This window comes from Dicentrarchus labrax, unplaced genomic scaffold (genome assembly GCF_905237075.1).
Source record: "Dicentrarchus labrax unplaced genomic scaffold, dlabrax2021, whole genome shotgun sequence".
Lineage (NCBI taxonomy): Eukaryota > Metazoa > Chordata > Actinopteri > Moronidae > Dicentrarchus > Dicentrarchus labrax.
The window spans coordinates 809,220-822,082 of record NW_026136710.1 but is presented as its reverse complement, the minus strand read 5'-3'; the positions used below and the strand labels follow the sequence as shown (position 1 = coordinate 822,082).

Genomic DNA, 12,863 nt, shown 5'->3' with positions numbered 1-12,863 from the left:
GTTTACATCCCTCGAGGGCGGATGCAGCCACAGCACCCTGAGGCATTTATGATCATCTCTGGGGACTTTAGTCATGTAACTTTGGACTCTACTTTGGCTGTTTTTCACCAGGTTGTAGACTGTCCGACCAGAAACAACAGGACAATTGATCTCCTGTATGCTAATGTGAGGGATGCATACAGAGCGACTCCCCTCCCCCACTGGGGAAGTCTGATCACAACCTGGTTCACCTACAGCCACTGTACACCCCCCTGGTCCAAAAACAGCCGGTGACAACTCACACCATCAGGAGGTGGTCCCCTGAGATGGAAAGTGCCCTGAGAGACTGTTACAACACCACAGTCTGGGATGTGCTGATCAACCCACATGGTGAGGACATAGAGGGGATGACACATTGTCTGATGGAGTACCTGAACTACTGCGCAGACGTGGTCTCCCCTGTTACCCTAATAACAAGCCTTGGGTAACGCCGGAAGTCAAGGCTGTCTAGGAGCTGGGACAGGGAGGCAATGAAGGCAGCACAGCAGGAGGTGAAACACTGTGTGAGGGAAGCTAAGAACAGCTACAGGAGAAAGGTGGAGCAGAAGCTGAGGGAGAACAGCATGAGGGAGGTCTGGGAAGGTGTGAGGACCATCACAGGCTACAACACAAAGACCAGAGCTACAGGGGGGACAATGGAGAGGGCGAACGAGCTGAATGACTTCTTCAACAGGTTCAACCAGCCCTTGTCCCCCCCCAATCACACCCTCACCGCAGCCATCTCTCCTTCTTCCATCTACACACCTCCCTCCTGACACCACAACACCCCCCTCCTCCTCCCCCACCTCAACACAATCCCTGTCTCACATCACCACAGACCAGGTCAGAGGACAGCTAAAGAAGCTCCGGCCCAGGAAACCAGCAGGCCCAGATAAAGTGTGTCCGAGACTACTGAAGACCTGCACTGCAGAACTTGGGGAACCACTACAACGGATCTTCAACCTTAGCCTGCAGCTAGGGAGAGTGCCCACCCTCTGGAAGACATCCTGCATCGTTCCGGTTCCCAAGAAGAACAGGCCCAGCGAGGTGAATGACTTCTGACCGGTGGCACTCACTTCACACCTGATGAAGACGTTGGAGCGGCTCTTCCTCAGCCTCCTCAGACCCCAGGTAAAACACGCCCAGGACTGCCTGCAGTTTGCGTACCAGCCAGATGTTGGTGTGGAGGATGCCATCCTCTACATGCTACACCGAGTCCACTTCCATCTGGATAAGGGAAGCGGCACAGTGAGGATTCTCTTCTTGGACTTCTCCAGTGCCTTTAATACCATCCAGCCCCCTATACTTCAGGACAAACTGAACAGGATGGGAGTGGACCCCTATCTGGTGGACTGGATCAAAGATTACCTCACTGACAGGCCACAGTACGTCAGGCTGAAGGACACCACATCTGACACTGTGGTCAGCAGCACTGGAGCCCCCCAGGGCACAGTGCTGGCCCCTCTTCTCTTCACCCTGTACACCTCGGACTTCTGTTACAACTCAGAGCTGTGTCACATACAGAAGTACGCCGATGACACAGCCATCGTTGGATGTATCAGGGGTGACAGAGAGGAGGAGTATCAGATCTTCCTTAGGAGACTGTGGTCTTTCAACATCTGCAGCAAACTGCTGTGGATGTTTTACCAGTCTGTGGTTACCAGCGTCCTCTTCTACACTGTGGTGTGCTGGGGGGGCAGCATATCCAAGGACACCTCCGGACTGGATAAACTGATCAGGCGGGCCGGCTCTGTGGTCGGCATGAAGCTGGACTCACTGGTGACGGTGGCAGAGAGGAGGACACTGGACAAACTGCTGGACATTATTGACAATGCCAGCCACCCCCTGCACACCGTCCTCAGCAACCAGAGGAGCCTGTTCAGTGAAAGGCTGCTCCTTCCCAACTGTAGGATCAACAGACTCAAGAACTCATTTGTCCCTCATGCCATCACACTCTACAACTCCTCACTCAGGGGGAGGAGGAAATAGGGTAAAGAGGACAGAAGGGAAGGAGTGGTAGCCACTCACTGTGCAATAATGATCTACTCATACATACCTGGACACTCTTCTTCTTCTTTTTCTTTTTTTTCTGCTAAATGTCATTTATCCACTGTATAATAACACAATGCCATATGCAGTCCTATATATGCATCTTTATTTATCTATATTTATCCTATATACAGTTCTCTACATACATCTCTACTTATTTGACTTTATTTTCCGTGAATTTTATTTTACTTTTATTCTTATCTCTACTTTATATATTTAGCTAAGAGTTTATTGTTTATATTATACTTTATTTTTTATACCTCTTTATTTTCTAGTGTTTTGTAAGCTGCTGGAAACCCAATTTCCTTGCGGGAGTCATCCCAAAAGGATCAATAAAGAGAAGTCTAAGTCTAAGTCTAAGTCTCTAACCACAAATGTGAAGAAATTGTGAGCAAAAATCAATAATAAAAACCTTTGAGTGTCCCCCCCCCCCACCATAGTTACACAAGCACACCCAACCTCTGCCATATTTCCCAGCATTCTCTCCTCAGTAACATGTTACACACATTCATCAGTCTTTATTTGTACATACATGATATAGATACTTTAAATCCAAGGGTGATCAAAGCAAAGGTGCTTCAGAACAAAAGGTGTTTTCTACACCACAGTTCATTAAGGTGTGTGTGTGTGTGTGTGTGTGTGTCTGCATGAAGTGTGTATTTCAGCCTGTGTGTGTGGATCAATAAAGTATATCTTCTTTCTTCTAACACACACACACACACACACACACACACACACACAGAAATAAGATGGCGGACAGTAACAGTCAAACATGCGCAGTGTGTCTTCATCCGGGTATTCTGTTTGCAGCGGGAAGTGTTTTTCCGCGGAGCGCCGCCTCCAGGCTGTAAACATCCAGGGTGTCTCACAACAAAAAGGCCGACTTACTGCACACTTGTCTCGGACTTTGCTCCACTGTTTCCCCGGTCGGACCGCAGACATGAACGGCCTCTTTCTCCTTTGACGGCCCGTTTAACGGCAGTGTTGGCCCTGTGATGTTCGGAGGATCGGGCGCCGTGTGAAGCGGACTGTGGGGAGGTAAGAACGGACACTGGTAGCTTAGCTCCCTGCTAACCGTTGGTTGTGGTCGGTTACCGGCTTTAACGGGAACACTGTGTGTGAATATGGAAGTGTTCCGGTAAAATGACGGTGCAGTGAGTAACGTTAACGGCTCGCATTTAGCTCTACTTTAACATGATCTAGCTGTTTGCTTACGTTAGATCCACTGTAATGGTCACATAGCTGTTAGCTAACAGCAGCTAACAGCTATGTTACTGTGCAGCTAGCTCCACTGTAAGATAACTGTTAGCTACAGTACCACTACAGTACCACAACAATACCACAACAGTACCACAACAATACCACAACAGTACCACAACAATACCACTACAGTACCACTACAGTACCACAACAATACCACTACAGTACCACAACAATACCACTACAGTACCACTACAGTACCACAACAATACCACAACAGTATTACTACAGTACCACAACAATACCACAACAGTACCACAACAATACCACTACAGTACCACAACAATACCACAACAGTACCACAACAATACCACTACAGTACCACAACAATACCACAACAATACCACTACAGTACCACTACAGTACCACAACAATACCACTACAGTACCACAACAATACCACTACAGTACCACTACAGTACCACAACAATACCACAACAGTATTACTACAGTACCACAACAATACCACAACAGTACCACAACAATACCACAACAATACCACTACAGTACCACTACAGTACCACAACAATACCACAACAGTATTACTACAGTACCACAACAATACCACTACAGTACCACTACAGTACCACAACAATACCACTACAGTACCACAACAATACCACTACAGTACCACTACAGTACCACAACAATACCACTACAGTACCACAACAATACCACTACAGTACCACTACAGTATTACTACAGTACCACTACAGTACCACAACAATACCACTACAGTACCACTACAATACCACTACAGTACCACTACAGTACCACAACAATACCACAACAGTACCACAACAGTACCACAACAATACCACAACAATACCACTACAGTACCACAACAATACCACAACAGTACCACAACAGTACCACTACAGTACCACTACAGTACCACAACAATACCACTACAGTACCACAACAATACCACTACAGTACCACAACAATACCACTACAGTACCACTACAGTACCACTACAGTATTACTACAGTACCACTACAGTACCACAACAATACCACTACAGTACCACAACAGTACCACAACAATACCACAACAGTATTACTACAGTACCACAACAATACCACTACAGTACCACAACAGTACCACAACAATACCACAACAATACCACTACAGTACCACAACAATACCACAACAGTATTACTACAGTACCACAACAATACCACAACAGTACCACAACAGTACCACTACAGTACCACAACAGTATTACTACAGTACCACAACAGTACCACAACAATACCACTACAGTACCACTACAGTACCACTACAGTATTACTACAGTACCACAACAGTATTACTACAGTACCACAACAGTACCACAACAATACCACTACAGTACCACAACAATACCACTACAGTACCACTACAGTACCACTACAGTATAACTACAGTACCACTACAGTACCACTACAGTACCACAACAGTATTACTACAGTACCACAACAATACCACAACAGTACCACAACAGTACCACTACAGTACCACAACAATACCACTACAGTACCACTACAGTATTACTACAGTACCACTACAGTATTACTACAGTACCACAACAATACCACAACAGTACCACAACAGTATTACTACAGTACCACTACAGTACCACAGCAATACCACAACAGTATTACTACAGTACCACAACAGTATTACTACAATACCACAACAGTACCACAACAGTATTACTACAGTACCACAACAGTACCACTACAGTACCACAACAGTATTACTACAGTACCACTACAGTATTACTACAGTACCACAACAGTATTACTACAGTACCACAACAATACCACAACAGTATTACTACAGTACCACAACAGTATTACTACAGTATTACTACAATACCACTACAGTATTACTACAGTACCACAACAGTATTACTACAGTACCACAACAGTATTACTACAGTACCACTACAGTATTACTACAGTACCACAACAATACCACAACAGTACCACAACAGTATTACTACAGTACCACTACAGTACCACAACAATACCACAACAGTATTACTACAGTACCACAACAGTATTACTACAGTACCACAACAGTATTACTACAGTACCACAACAGTACCACAACAGTATTACTACAATACCACAACAGTACCACAACAGTATTACTACAGTACCACAACAGTATTACAACAGTACCACTACAGTACCACAACAATATTACTACAGTACCACAACAATACCACAACAGTACCACAACAGTACCACAACAGTATTACTACAGTACCACAACAGTACCACTACAGTACCACTACAGTACCACAACAGTATTACTACAGTACCACTACAGTACCACAACAGTATTACTACAATACCACAACAGTACCACAACAGTACCACAACAGTATTACTACAATACCACAACAGTACCACAACAGTATTACTACAATACCACAACAGTACCACAACAGTATTACTACAATACCACAACAGTACCACAACAGTATTACTACAGTACCACAACAGTATTACTACGATACCACAACAGTACCACAACAGTACCACAACTGTATTACTACAATACCACAACTGTATTACTACAATACCACAACAGTATTACTACAATACCACAACTGTATTACTACAGTACCACTATAGTATTACTAAAATACCACAACAATACCACAACAGGACCACTACAGCACCACAACAGTATTACTACAGTACCACTACAGTACCCCAACAGTAGTACTACAGTATTACTACAGTACCACAACAGTATTACTACAGTACCACAACAGTATTACTACAGTATTACAACAGTACCACTACAGTATTACAACAGTACCACTACAGTATTACTACTGTACTACTACAGCACTACAACAGTATTACTACAGTACCACTACAGTACCACTACAGTACTACTACAGTACTACAACAGTATTACTACAGTACTACAACAGTATTACTACAGTACCAACACTGTACCACTACAGTACCACTACAGTATTACAACAGTACCACTACAGTATTACTCCAGTACTACTACAGTACTACAACAGTATTACTACAGTACCACTACAGTATTACAACAGTACTACTACAGTATTACTACAGTAACACTACAGGATGTAACGTTATGAAAATTTGACCTCATGGTTATAGTGACCAAAATTATCACGGTTTTCGGTAGGGATGAACCGATCCACATTTTTTCACTTCCGATCCGATCCCTATACCATAATTTGGATATCTGCCGATACCAATATTATTCCGATACCAGAGCTGTGTTTGCTTTAATATTATTATTATCATTATTGTTGATTTTATATGAGATGATATGAATAAACTCCTCTCCTGCAAGTATGATATGTACGTATGTATGCATGTATGTCCCAAAAGGCAACTTGAGATAAGTATAAGGTCAGAAAAACAAGAAATCCTGTTAACAGGAAAAATCCCATTCTGCCATGCAATAGGAGGTTGCTGCAGTTAGGTCTTGAGCTTTTTTGGATGCAGGTGCATAAGCAGACTGTTTTTGGAATGCTTGCTCAAGAGTCTGTGTCACTGATGAACCTGTAGCAGTACTTGGCTGCCCCACTGCAAGTCCTCTCTGTAAAAAAAAATAGCCATGTCCATTATTATTAATTATTAATATTATCATTAGGCTACCATTCATATCAATATTCATACGATTTTGCCTTTAGCTGTTATTGTTGCTAAATCAAAAGAAAACGATTGGCTAGAAATTAATTATCTTACTGGGCAAATAATGTTTTGCGTTTTCAAAGACACGTGGTTCAGACCGTCACTGTGTGACTAAGTCAATTAAAGTTATCCAACTTCGCTAGAATTAAATGATTTACTGAACTTAGGACAAATATAAATTATGCATTCTTGTAGTAGGACATTGAAACCTAGACGTGAAAAGGAAATCAAGAAATGCATGCAATGAAATACTGTAGCCTACTACTGTTTGATAAACGCAACTCAAACGGGCATCCGTTTAGCTCTGAGGCTAAAAATGTGTCCTGATTTGCTCCACACACCATCACTGAATGAAAATGTGCATTTTAGGTAGTTAATGCCGCAGGCATTTGTTTAGGTTATTGACAAGTTATTAACAAGTTAGACAGACGGATCATTGCATTCTCCTTCAACCCGAAGTCCCCACACCATGCATTTTAGCTAAAACTTTAACGTTAACTTACCTTGCATTGGCTATAAAGTTGTGGATGATAGTCACAGAGATGAGTCAGGAGATTCGACATATTGCCGCCTTTAGCAGCAACTTTTTTCCTGCACGTTCTGCAGACAGGATAAGTATCTTCAATCAACTGTCCCTCGGCATTCTTATAATAACCAAAATATTCCCATGCTTCGGACTTAGTCCTCTTAGAGGGCTGATAAATGTCCTGAGCGCTGTCCTCTCCTCCTTCTGCCATGATTCCAACTTGCACACACGTTGTAGGCTGCGCAGTGAGCCTGAGCTGTGAAGGATTAAACACACGGTTTCCACACCGTGATAATCAACCGTGATAATAATGATATTTGAAATGAAAACGGTAATTATTATCGTCAACATTTTTATCGTGGTTTACCGTTACACCGGTAATCGCTATATCTCTACACTACAGTATTACTACAGTACTGCTACACTATTAATCCAGTATTACTACGGCACCACTACAGTATTACTACAGTACCACTACAGTACTACTACAGTACCACTACAGTACTACTACAGTACCACTACAGTACTACTACAGTATTACTACAGTATTACTACAGTACCACTACAGTACTACTACAGTACTACTACAGTATTACTACAGTACCACTACAGTATTACTACAGTACCACTATGTACTACTACAGTACTACTACAGTACTACAACAGTACCGCTACAGTATTACTACAGTACCACTACAGTACTACAACAGTACCACTTCAGTATTACTACAGTACCACTACAGTACCACTACAGTATTACTACAGTATTACTACAGTACCACTACAGTACTACTACAGTACCACTACAGTACTACTACAGTATTACTACAGTACCACTACAGTATTACTACAGTACCACTATGTACTACTACAGTACTGCTACAGTACTACAACAGTACCGCTACAGTATTACTACAGTACCACTACAGTACCACTACTGTATTACTACAGTACCACTATGTACCACTACAGTACCACTATGTGGGTCAATGACGTGACGCCCAAATTTTTTGTCCGACTCTATTTTTTACAGTTAAAAAAAGGTTTAAATGCATAAAAAGAAACCACAGATATGCAATATATCTCCCACATATATACCTACTTTAACCTTTCAACAACAGTGAGTTGTTGGCAATTTTTGTGCTCTTTAACGTGTCAAAATATCATGTGGTGCGACTGTCCGGCCTTAATTGTTGTTTCGAAAACGTCTTTAAAATTACCCTAAATCTGTTCAAATATATTTTCTTTCCTATTTGGCATGATTTTCAAAGTGTTTTTTCATCCTGTACAAATTTTCAAAGCATTTGTAGTTATAGTTCCATTATAACATACAAGCAAACTTTGTCCGAGGATGTCCATTTTATAAAATATCATGTGGTCCGACCACCACAAAATTACCACTTTGGGACTTTAATTTTGAAATCCAGTCCAAGACAGGAAGTTGCATCATCCAACAGTTTGCCAAGAACCCTTGGAGACAGCAAGCAGGTTTGTTAATCTTTCTCAAATTTGATAAAAAACATCGCTTCTAACGGTTGGTATGTAGTTGCCATATCTGGATATCATGTGGTATGACCTCCAAAAAATTATGAATATTAAACTATTTCTACAAATATATATTTTTATTATAAATTTCAAACTCGCCTTTTGTGTGAAGCTAGCTTGTTTTGTTAAGGAGGCTAATTATTTGCCTGTAAATGTTGACTGAACGTGAAAATATCATTTGGTGCGACCAGATATCATGTGGTGCGACCATTGTAGGGTGTTTTTGATGATAGATATATGTCCTAGATAGGTAGTTTTTGTACTTTTATATATTATATATATATTATTTTAAGACTAACATACAAAAAGTACTCTACATTAATATTTATTGGAATAGTTTTTTGTACAATTTGAGCATTGTTTTCCAGATATTTCATAAATGAAATTTACGTTTAGTTTTTTGTACAATATCATGGGAAAAATGTAAAAAAAAAATGTAATTTGTCATTTATTTACTGTTTTAATCTATTTTACCAGATGCCACTGTCAAGCAAAGCAAAAACCGCTCGCCATAGGCAGCGTGTTGATGCTGACCCTGCGGCAAGAGAGGAGTACCTTGCTAGAAGAAAAGAAAGCTATCAGAGAAGAAAACAACAGGGAAAGATTCTATATGTGAAGTCAGATGATCTGCCACAGAGAGAGAAAATAAACAAAGAGAGAAATGGAAGGCTGCATCTCGTGCTTACAGAGAAAGGAAAAATATGGCAAATGCTATATTTGATCTTACACCACCATCTATGGAGGACATTCCACCAGTTCTGGTTGATGTAGATGGAGCACAAGAAGATGAAAATGCAGGCCAAGCTGTGGCAGACCCCATCCTTGTTCAGGATTTTAATCCACCAGTGTCCTCCACACCAGATAAGAGAAGGAATACAGCAGGGAAATATTGCAAAAGACTACAGAAAGAGAAGTGTGAACTGAAAAAGCAGGTCATACATCTAAGGAAACAACTAATTGAGATGAAAAAACGAAATGACAAATTCAGAAAGAATGAGAAGAGGTTAATGGCAAGACAAAAAGAAGCCTAAGTGAAAAATTCAAGCAAAGGGGGTCCAAGAAACTGTCAACAGAAAGGAAGCAAGCAGTTGTCAACTTTCTGTCCAGAGATGAAAATAGTCGTCTTCTAGCTGGGAAAAAAGACACCATCACCAAAAACAAACAGAAAATGCAAAGAAGAGTTTTTTACAAAGCCCCTTCTTGAGCTCCATGCACAGTATCAAACAGAGGTAGAACAGCATCTCTCCATATCCTACAGACAGTTTGCCAGAAAACGGCCTTTTTATATCACTGAGCCAAAGACCAGGGATAGAGATACTTGTGCATGTGTAGAACATGAGAATATCCGGCTATTGGTCAGCAGACTTTCCAAGAGAGGACTGCTGAAGACAACCAGCATCTCAGAGTTAGTGAGAATGATCGTGTGTGACCCTAAAAACAAACCATGCATGGATCGTGTATGTCTGAAGTGCTGCTTTGATGAAATCGAATTTCCTGACACAGACTGCACTGAGATTTCTTGGGAACAATGGGAGCGGGTAACATCAACAAATGGTGAGAAAACCTTTGCAAATGTTTTGAAACAAACCTACACAGGGACAATCCAGGACTTAAAAGAACTATTTCACAAAAAGCTAGAAGCATTGGCCATTCATCAGTTCAACTGGATCCACCAAACAGAACAGTTCCGTGACCTGAAGCAAAATCTGACTGAATCTGAAGCTGTTCTTCACATTGATTTCTCTGAAAATTATGCCTGCAAGATGAACACAGAAGTACAAGCTTATCATTTTGGAGGCAGCCGAAAGCAGGCTACAATACACACTGCTGTCCTCTACAAAGCCCACAGCACCAAATCGTATGCCACAGTATCAAACTGCCTCCGCCATGATGAGCGGGCAGTGTGGGCACACCTGGAGCCAATATTAAAAGAGCTTCAGGAAACCAGCCCACAAATTACAGTTCTCCATGTTATCAGTGATGGACCAGTTACACAGTACAGGAACAAATCCAACTTTTACCTACTTAGTACTGTTCCTTTCCTTTCTGGGTTCAAGCATGTGACATGGAACTATTCGGAAAAGTCCCATGGAAAGGGTGCCCCGGATGGCATTGGTGTTGCTGTAAAGAGGGATGCTGATCTCTATGTTCGACGAGGAGGTGAGCTGCAGACTCCACTGGACTTGTTTAACATGCTGGCCAAAAAATCAGGGTCAGCTATTACTCATCATTGGATAAACGAAGAGAGCATCCAGAAATATGATGAGCTGATTCCCGAAAATTTGACTGCTGTGAGAGGAACCTTGAAGATACACCAGGTTTTGTCTTCACATGCAGCCCAAATCACTCACAGGGAGGTTTCATGCTTCTGCAAGCATGCAGAAATGAAGACATGCCTCTGTTACCAGCCAAAAAAAGTCAACCTGAGAGAAACTATGTGCCACACTGAAGCTGCAACAAGCAGTCCAGAGCCACCAAAGGAACAAGCCAGTCTTCAAGACTTAAGTGGCAAGTTTGTGATTGTGAGCTATGATGAGCTTCCATATGTGGGCCAGGTCCTTCAGGATGTGGGAGAGGAAGTTCAGGTTAGCACCATGCGGCAGTCGGATGACAAGAACTTGTTCATATGGCCACAAACTCCAGATGTCATCTTTTACTTTAAGAAAGATGTACACGCTGTCATCTCAGAACCTGAGCCAGCAACCTCACGCTGTTCTAAGTTGAACAGCCAAGACTGGGAAAAGTTCACTAATGCCTGGGGCTAAGTGTCAAGTTAATGCAGTTACTGTATGTTTGATGGCTTTTGAAAAATGTTTTAAATGGTTATGAAATCTTTGTTTAAAACCAAGCCAATCTTTTGTGCACTTATGTTTTTTATTTTGAAAAGTTTATAAAAAGTTTTTTTCAGGAAACTAAGGCAATGTGGTGCACATTCAGATCTTCATTGTAAAATATGAAATATTTGTTCAAAACAAAGTGCATTTATGTTTGAGATTTTTCATCTTTCTGAAAATGTAATTAAATTGTTTTATTTGTATTGTTATTATTGTAATTTTATTATTATTGGTTGTAATTCTATGTTTTGTATTAAAAGTATTGTTTATTGACCTGTTTATTGACCTATATTTATTATATAATATCTTCATGTCATTTGGTGCGACCACTCATCATGTGGCGCGACCAATAAAAGTAGTAACTCTATTGAATTAAAAATATAATATCTAGTTTCTGTAGCTGAAATATTAATCACTGATACAGTATACTTAAGTAACTGGTAGTTTATATTTTTTTAAAATCACTAATTTAATTTAGAATAAATATAGTTGTGTCAGTGCAATTATAAATGGGACTGTAACATTATGGAACAAAAATATCAAACCATTATTGACAAAATATCAAAAGAAATTTAAATACTTTGTTTGTAAACACTTTAAATAACTGAGAACTTGTAAAAACAAGGTTAAGCAAATTATGGAAAATAACAAATTTTAAGATAAATCACGGTCGCACCACATGACATTTTTCAAGGCCACAGCCAATTCATATAGATGAAAAACCACTAAAAACGCTTAATTTCATTTTTAATTTTCATTTCTGTGTGCACAACATTCCTAATGTTTGAACAATGGCGATAGATATGCTAATGTTTTGCATTTTAAATTTGGCCTGTTGAAAATCCTTATACGTCATTGACCCATGTACCACTACAGTACCACTACAGTACCACTACAGTACTACTGCAGTATTACAACAGTACCACTATGTACTACTACAGTACTACTA

At 40.8% G+C, this 12,863-nt stretch overlaps 1 protein-coding gene across 1 annotated transcript in view; it reads left to right on the top strand.

Annotated features, from left to right (window-relative positions):
• Positions 1-2,892: 2,892 nt before the first annotated feature.
• apc (APC regulator of WNT signaling pathway) overlaps positions 2,893-12,863 on the top strand; it is a 46,387-nt gene continuing 36,416 nt past the window's right edge. Inside the window, exon 1 of the mRNA XM_051412028.1 lies at positions 2,893-3,105. The gene's annotated coding sequence lies outside the window, so the exon portion shown is untranslated. The remainder of the gene's footprint in view (positions 3,106-12,863) is intronic.